Source organism: Anolis carolinensis, chromosome 5, assembly GCF_035594765.1.
Source record: "Anolis carolinensis isolate JA03-04 chromosome 5, rAnoCar3.1.pri, whole genome shotgun sequence".
Classification (NCBI taxonomy): Eukaryota; Metazoa; Chordata; class Lepidosauria; order Squamata; family Dactyloidae; genus Anolis; species Anolis carolinensis.
In genome coordinates this window covers 52,799,855-52,809,684 of record NC_085845.1, presented here as the reverse complement: position 1 = coordinate 52,809,684, position 9,830 = coordinate 52,799,855, and positions in this window count along the sequence as shown.

Here is a 9,830-nt window from a genome sequence, read left to right as displayed (position 1 = left end):
ATTAGATAGTTCATTGGGCCCGTGCTTTGTGAAAGGCCCAGGTCTGATGGGCTATGGCCCTGTATGGACAGGCTCATGGGGCCTGTCCATATACATATCTCACACTTTCTGGGCTCCTGGAGCCCAGAGATGCAAGATGGCCCCCAACCCTTCCCCCAATACCCCCACAAAAGTCTTTAAAAAGGAAAATATCTTACCCAGCTCCATTAGGCCTCGGAGCACACTTCCTGTTCTTGACTTTCTCTTAAGGGTTTAGTTAAGATGCTGAATGGAATTTGTCATACATAAGATGTTACTGAGCTAAAAATATTTTAGACAATGTTAATTTTATTCCTACTATCTCATTATACATTTAGTTTTATTAGAGTTTTGTTATTATTTTAAGCTGCCTTGAAGGCATTTTTTGAGTTTGTTTGCATCAGTTTTCATCAACAGCAATGCTTCTAATTTCATACATCTTCATTTTCTATGTCCTTCTACTGTTCTTTGTGTATTTCCTGTTCTGTTCTTCACACAACAGTGAAAACTAGGTCTCTGAGTTTCATTTAAAAAAATATACAGCACAGAGAACTGGCTGTGTGTAACCATCTAACAATAAAATCTAAAGATGATAAAGCAGGAAGGGGGACAAAAATAACCTATGAGGTTTTTTTTTTTCGTGTTATGGGAAATAAATAAATCAACGGGAAAGTAGAGCAGAACTTAAATGAGAGCTACCAACCAAAGCAGGATCTGCAGAAATAATGAATTTGATGACTTCACGGAGATTATTATACAACAAAAAATGGAGCTTGAACTAAGATGGGAAAGCGTCATGTTTCAAATGCTTATTAGTATAAAAATCAAGGTACACAAAATGTGAGGAACCTCATTGCTAGTCGGGAAGCTTGGAATCCTGATTCTTAAATATGTGATAGTTTAAATAAGGTGCCCCATATTCAACTTAAGTCCTGTGTGTGATCTCCTTATTTCATAGGTTGGTCAGCAACGGTGAACTGCTTTCCAGGAAACTTGAAGGAGAAACAATTCATCCTTTAAACAAAAGACAGGATTCCCCTGCATTGTTAACACAACTGGTCTGTTTTCCAAATTTGGAAATAGACTACAGACATATCCATTTATTTTTGTTTAGGGATATTTCCATTTGTCTGTATGCTTGGAAAAAAAGCTTCTAGTCCACTGCTTATCATGTGCAAATCCACCAACATCAGCAGCCTGATAATGTCTTTCGGTTTCATTATATTTCAAATATCATAAATGGAAGTGATGCATGTATGGACTCGTATGAAGAGCATTCATTATATGAGTCCATGATACACATTTTTATCAAACAGTTGTACAAATTGATATAGGAGGTTTGCTTCTAGATTGTGTGTAATGGTACAGAAAGGGGTGAGCTTGTGGATTATGGGCAGATTATTCTGAGAAGTCAGACCATTGTGTCTCTACCAAAGAATAACATTATAATTTATTTAACTAAAACAATCTCAGACAAAATACAACTACTTCAGGCTGAACACAGCATCTTGTATACCTTACTAGTAATACTGTAATTACAATTATATCACAATCTCACACAGTGACTACATTCAAAATCCTGCCTGTAGTCACAGTGGATTCTTCTCCCCTATTCACACCTCCATGACACTGAAAAACTGGCATCAAAAGATCATGCCATTCTATCAACAGAGCTCCAAGTTGAAAACTGCCAAGGGTTTTCTTTACATTTTGTTATGTAGCTAGAAGCCCAACCTAATTGCTAGTTCCAACTATAGCAGACCTGTTGAATTGACTGCTGGTAAGTAAATACCTTTATAATTTGTTTGGCTATAAAAACTGGATAATGAAGAAACTTGAAAAAAAGAAAAGCAACTCATTTGAAATATGGTGATAGAGGAGAGTCCTACAGATACTATAGACCAGTGGTTCTCAACCTGTGGGTCCCCAGATGTTTTGACCTACATCTCCCAGAAATCCCAGCCAGTTTACCAGCTATTAGGGTTTCTGGGAGTTGAAGGCCAAAACATCTGGAGACCCACATGTTGAAAACCATTGCTATAGACTGTCCGAAGAACAACTAGGTCCAAGGGCAAATCCAGACTAAAATTTCATCAGAAGTCAAAATAACTAAAATTGAGCTATCATACTTTGAACAAATCATAACTGACTGAAAAAAAGATAATGCCTCAAAGTAGAAGATAGTAGGATAAGAAGAAGACCACATGACAGGTCCATTCATTCCATCAAACACGTAAGTTATGGGCAGGGCTGTTGATGTCAAGGGCACTAGGAAGTCTCCCTCAGTGTGTGGCTGTCTTTTGAAGGCTGTTCGATGGTACATAATAACAAGAATTGCAAAAGTAAGCACTTATATAAATCCCTTCATTTCCTCAGGTCTCTTTTACATGGAACAAGCAATTGGAAATGGGCTAGAGTGTGTAATAGACATTTCAGCTCTTCTGGGCCATATTCTCAGATTCTCTGTTGAAGCTGCTTCTGCCTTAATTTCTGAGCTTTTTTCCTAACATCAGATCTGTGTGATTCATGGCAAGTGCTCCATAAAAAGCACACCAAAGGACTTTTTAATGAGAGCATTTTCTCTCTTTCTCTCTTATATTCATGGACATCTTTTCATTATTTCATGAGACTGAGAATCTGAATTTAGCTCTTAGGAATGAAGATCACCTCAGAGCAATATATTGCAGTATTTGTCAGTGTACATTTTATACCAAATTGATTTGGCACAATGACATGAAATATTGTTTGATATGAGTATTGCCTCTAATTTAGTAGCCTAAACAAAACTGAAATGAGTAGGGGTTTTTCAAATGCACAAAAACAATTTACGAGAGAACCTCTCTGTTAATTACTGTGTTTATAATAATTCCATTTGAAGATGCTATTATATGTGTAACTCTTTGGCACCTCAAAGTGCCAGAGTAAATACTAGATGTAAATGCGTATAAATTCTTTTTGAAATGGAATAAACCAGATCACCTTACCATAAAACAACCAGGTAAACAAATACAAGGCCTGCAATGGAAGCAGGGCTAAAGTGATGGAACATGTGTGAACAAATAGGTTCCACTCATAACAATACCTAGACCTCCAACTATAGTCTTAATTGAATGTGCTTATAGATCTTACTGTGTCTGGGGACACTGTTCCTGATCATGGGACTGCTACAAATGTGTTCAACCGAATGTTTATAACCCCATTTCCAGATCTGTACACTGAGTATGCAATGCCTTTTTTCACACACATGACTCTAGATATTGTGATGGTCCTTCTCATCAAGAATGAGAAATGTTGCTAATATCTTTTGCATACTAACCATAATCATAGGACAAAAATGAGGTGGGCAGGTATTCAAATTTGACACAACTGAGTTTGTTTATGTGATTTCTTTAAAAAGCACTTCCATGACTACCTTTTGCAGCAACTAGATTGGCTTGTACAAAAAGAAAGACCATTTTGGCAGAAGCCACATGTCTATGGAAATTTTTTCACCTGGAGTAAACGAGGCTCAATTCTTAGATTTAGATCTAAAGATTTTTAACGGCTTTCATCCTTTCCTTTTCAGATTTTAATTCATTTGTTGAATGGAGTATCATTTAGTTTGCTATAGATCTTAATATTACGTGGGCAGCAGTGGTAATCATTTTTGTTGTCATTAACTGCCATCAAGTTGACATTGCCTTATGGTGACCCTATAAATGTGAGACCTCCAAGTCACCCCACCTTTATAGCTCTGCTCAGGTCTTGCAGACATTGTTAACTGCCTTTGAATCAATTTTGATCTATGGCCCAATCATGAATCTGAATGGAGATTGCAATCAAGACATAAAAAAAAGACTAGGACTTGGAAGGGCAGCTATGAAGGAACTAGACAAGACCCTAATGTGTTAAAATATTTCAATGCTAAAGATAGGATGGGCTATGACATATAGCCTTCCCTTTTCCCTCTCTTCCCAAGCATTATTATCTTTTCGAGAAATTCTAATTTTACTGATAACTTTTATTTGCTGTCAAGCCTTTGCACTGCTGATGTGTCATTATTATTGTAAGGTGCCTTGAAAGAGTTCTTACCCTAAAATACAGCCTATATATATTTTAAACATGTATTTTAAAGAAATTACTAAATTCCTACAGGGACATATCTCTCATGCTTAAAGCAATAAACCTAAACATATATGATTAAATTTGAAAGGTGAAACGAGATCACATTTTCTTTGGTTTGTTTATAATAGACCATGTGCTTCACCAGATAGTTGAAATTAAACCCATTTCTCCAGAGGACAATGGCCTTTTGTTTATTGATATACAGTGCTGCTATAATAAGATCAAATAATCTCTCAAAGCTGGGTAGCAGTTAAATATCAAAAAATTATGGCAACCAGACTGATTGATAACTGGCAAATAGAGGGAGAAAATTTGGAGGCAGTGATAGACTTTATATTTCTAGGCGCAAAGATTACTGCAGATGCAGCCTGCAGCCAGGAAATCAGAAGATGTTTACTTCTTGGGAGGAGAACAATGGCCAATTTTGATAAAATAGTAAAGATTAGAGACATCACACAGACAACGAAGGTCCGCATAGTTAAACCAATGGTATTCCCCATAGTAACCTATGGATGTGAGAGCTGAACCATAAGGAAGGCTGAGCGAAGGAAGATAGATGCTTTTGAACTGTGGTGTTGGAGGAAAATCCTGAGAGTGCCTTGGACCGCAAGAAGATCCAACCAGTCCATCATCCAGGAAATAATACCCAACTGCTCACTGGAGAGAAGGATTTTAGAGGCAAAGCTGAAATACTTTGGCCACATAATGAGAAGACATAATGAGAAACTTGAAGAGAATGATGCTGGGGAAAATGGAAGGAAAAAGGAAGAGGGGCTGACCAAGAGCAAGATGGATGGATGGTATCCTTGAAGTGACTGGCTTGACCTTGAAGGAGCTGGGAGTGGCGACAGCTGATAGGGATCTCTGGCATGGGCTGGTCCATGAGGCCATGAAGAGTCAGAAGCAAGTGAATGAATAAACAACAAAATCTCTTAAACTGAAAGATTTTGCTAGTTCCACCTATACCTGGGATATTTTTCTGTTGTGTGTAATATTTGCTATCCATTTAAAAAGCTTTAAAAAGTGCAATGTAAGACAAGACACATATCTACCTTTATATCTCCTAATAGTCTGGGGGAAAACAACACAAGAAAATATAAAGCTATAATACTTGGTCAGAAAGTGTGCTGAAATCTGTTGAGAATCCCTGAGGACACATGGAGAGTGGCGGTAATTTCTGAAATAGGTGAGAAGTCAGCTATATGTTGAGATGTCTTCTGTATGTGTCATAAAACAAGGAAGTTTATCTGTTGTTTACATTCATCTCTCTGGCTGTGAACCTTCTGGGGGAAATGGCCGTGCTGGTCTCCGAAATGGATAATTGAGATGAAAGTGAGAAAACCATGGGCAGCATAGAACATGTGCCAACACTCAAGGCTACTTGCAAACGGACTTTACAAATGCCTCCCGTTTTTCATCAGAGCTGCTAACAGGAATCCTGTGAAAGTTTCACGCTGAGAGATGAGCCACCTTGTATGTGGTACATTATTAAAGAATTCATCACAGTAATGACTTTTCTTGTTCAGGCAATAAAATACATCTTTGACTGGAGAGAACATCTGAGTAAATAATAGATTTCCTTGTGGTTATTCATTTGGAAGCTGCACTTTGGGAAGAGAATGTCATGGCTACTTCCTGACTCTATTTTTATAGAAAAAAGTGAGCACACTAACTGTTGTATTTTGTTGCCACTACAGGTGTTATTGCAATGTAAATTACAGGCCCTTATTTACAAAGGATATTTGTGTGTAAGTAGGCAGATACTAAACGTTGTTAATCAACTTTGAATTCAATTAAGTTTATTTGGTGGAAGGACACAGAGCATAAGCATTGGAAATTTGTAAACAAATCTAATAGAAGTAGCACCTTAGGACTTGTAAGCCATTTTATGTATCAACACCACATCATAGCAATTTTTTCTATTTCATAGGATAGAACTATCTGTGAGTATTGGTGCTCTCTCTCTTGGTTACAATATCACTTTTAACAACTTCCTTCTTTGGTGTATATTTACATTTACTACTTTAAAATCTCATAATAACACAAATCTTTCCTTTGGCATTGGATTTCTGACATTAGTGAGATGTTATTCTCACAAGAGAATTAGCTTCTTTATTATTCCCAAAGATATAGCATGGAAACATAAACTCAATGGCTTTTTTTCATGTCAGGAGTGACTTGAAAAAGTCACTTCTGGTGTGAGAGAATTGGCCATCTGCAAGGATGTTGCTCAGGGGACACCCAAATATTTTACCATCCTGTGGGAGGCTTCTCTCAAGTCCCCTCATGGGAAGCTGGAGCTGACAGACAGGAGCTCACCCCACTCCCTGGATTTGAACCTCTGACCATTCAGTCAGCAGTTCTGCTGGCACAAGGGTTTAACCTATTGCACCGTCGGGAGCTCTGAACTCAACGGCTGAAACTCAAAAACCCATTGCTCCATTGACTCAAATACATGGGGGTTGTTGAGACTCAATGGCTGAAACTCAAAAAACCCCAACTATTTGAGTCAATTGAGCATTGGGGTTTTTTCTAGCTCTATGAAGGAAAATGATAGTCCTGTTTGTTGTGAGTGGATTCATTACACTTGTGTGTTGAATGTTTCCTGGGATATTCTATTTTCAGTTCACAGTACTCTGAAAGACAATTTATAAAGCTTTATAGGAATGATAATCTAGTGAAATATTAATCTTTAGGTGGAATGCAGTTCTTGAAAACCTCAGCATGAACCTCAAGCCACAGCATGAACCTCGGTCTTGTGCTGAAGTAAACAGCAACCCCATAGTGAAAAAAATACCAGCATTAGTACAAATATTTAAAATGACAGGTACCCACCCCCAAGATAGCTCCAGCAGTTACCGTAAACCTAGCCAGGTTCATCAGAATTTAAAATGTAATTGTATTCTGTTTCATTTTGCCTAAGCACCAGTGCTGCATAGTGATTTGAGTGTTGGACTGGGACACTTGGACCTCTTCTACACTGTGCTTATATCCCAGGATCTGATCCCAGGTTACCTTCTTATCCCAGATTACATGGCAGTGGAGACTCATATAATCCAGTTCAAAGCAGATAACCTGGGATCAGATCCTGGGATATAAGGACAGTATAGAAGGGACCTTGGAGACCAGGTTTTGAAGCCCTGAAAACCCATTGATTTGCTTGGGAGAAGTCACACACACCGAGCAACAGAGGAAGACAATGGCAAACCTTATCTGAACCAGTCTTGCCAAGAAAACCCTCTGATATGTCCACCTTAGAGTTGCCATGAGTCACTATAAATCAGAAATACCTCGAAGAAATACAACAAAAACCATTACTAGCACTATGTGATTTGTGTTTGCCATTCCTTGGTAAATTGTGGCCTGGCTCATTTATTTGAACCACACAGATTAGATATGAGGTGGTGTAAAGTGACAATGCCACATGGAGATCTGCGTTGAGAAATTAGTCAAATCTGTGTTTTTTTGTATTCAGTTGTGTTGTTTGTCAAGCAAATCTATGCTCTCTGATTTTGCTGCACCCAGAAAATTGTCACGTAAACAACAGTTCACCTACTTTCATTTTTTGAAGTTTTGGACAATATGTACAAATAAATGTGAGTCATGTTTCAAAGGATTTAAAACTAGGCTACATTCTGTCTTTGAAAGACTGAAGAAATTACCATGCATACCACTGCAGAAATTACTGTGAAAACTTAAACTCACTTACTCTCTTGTAACTATAGTAACGGCGAGGCAATTTCAAAAGTGAAGAAGCAGAACAATATTGGCAGCATTTCAGCATGCAATAGTCCAGTTATTTTCCAGTTCGAAATGGTAAAACCCAGAAAATAAATAAGAAGATAGGAAACTGCTTTACTTCTTGGGGGTGAACAACACACGATTCTCTCCATGCATTTGATGAATTCACAAAAGAGTTTTACACTACTCATAGCAGCCTGAGCCTTTTACCCATAGTGGTTGACGTCTGTATTATTACTTCATTTGGTTGGTTATTTATGTCTTATTATATGCAATGTTTTTAATCGATCTTTTTATTTGACTGTTGTATCTTTGTTCTTAATTTTTGCCATGTGTTTTAAACTGTTTATACGTTGTCTCTGTTTTGGGCTGTGCCCCTATGTTAGCCGCCCTGAGTCCCTCCATGGAGATGGTGGCGGGATAGAAAAATAAAGTATTATTATTATTAAGAGCTATCTATCAATCAATCAATCTATCTATCATCTATGTCAATGTAAGATTTGTGTAAGGTGAATGTTTAAATGTAATTTGTGCTGTGCCTGGGATTGCGAAGTGATTGCATCATCTGTAGGAGCCCCCAGATGGCGTAGTGGACTAAGTGACTTGAAGGTTGGGTTGCTGACCTGAAAGCTGCCAGGTTCGAATCCCACCTGGGGAGAGTGTGGATGAGCTCCCTCTATCAGCTCCAGCTCCATGAGGGGACATGAGAGAAGCCTCCCACAAGGATGGTAAAAACATCAAAACATCCGGGCGTCCCCTGGGCAACGTCCTTGCAGACGGCCAATTCTCTCACTCCAGAAGCAACTCCGGTTGCTCCTGACACGAAAAAAAAATTAAAAAAAATCTGAAGTGTATGGACGTTGAAAAGGTTAATCAGTAATGAACTGTGATGACCCTGTGAGTGTCTGGAAGGAGTGAGGATCAAGATATAAGAGTGAGTTCCTTCCTCTTGCATCAGCTACCAGCCACCAGTTATCAGTCATCAGTCATCGGTTGTTAGTTGTCTGTCTGCCTAGTCTGTATGTGCTGTATTTGCTGCTCTACACAGTAAAACTGTGTGCATTGATTTTACTGACGTCTCCCAGTGTCTGTTCTTCTACGCTCCAGAGCTTACAAGCTCCAAAAGCTTCTTCACAACGCTGACAATCCATCCATCCATTCATCCATCCATCCAGTCATTCTTTTCATGGGTGCTGAAGTCAACCTGCAAATAATTATGTTCTCCATACTTAGCTAGAATGTCCATACATGGTAGGCATACAGTCCTTCACAAATGGTGCTCATCTCCATTTCTAAGCCTCCAAGGTCATGTGGCCGGCATGACTGCATGGTGAGCTGTTACATTCCCGCAGAAGTGGTACCTATTGATCTACTCACATTTGCATTTTTTCGAACTGCTAGATGGGGAGAAGCTAGGGCTAACAGTGGGAGCTTACCCTGGTCCCCAAATTTGAACCACTGACCTTTCAGTCAGCAAGTTCAGCAGCTCAGTGGTTTAATCTGCTACACCACCAGGGCCACCAAAAGAATACGAATCAGCAATTAGTATTTACATTTTACTAATTATTCTCAAATCCTTATAGTTAGCCAACTATTAACCAGCATATTTATTTGTTAAGCTAAAGTAGGGAAAGGGAGTAACTAACAATCAGATAACTAGTTACATTTAATCAGTTTTCCATCTGCTTCTGTTTTGGACAAATTTGGTCAGGAAATCTGAATAACTGACAATATGGTAGGTTTCTGGAGTTTGTTACTGTGGTGATCGTATGGCAGTCTGGATAGCTTTAAAAATTTGATTTCTAAAATTCTACGGATGCACTCGTAATGTGTGATGCTGCTTCTGGGAAACAAACTACATGCTCTGAATTCCTCTGACAACAGGCTACACCTCTTATAAGGGGATAAGTACCATGTCAATGAAAAACTGTTGCCATAGTAACTGGCTGCACATTTTAAGGGCAGCA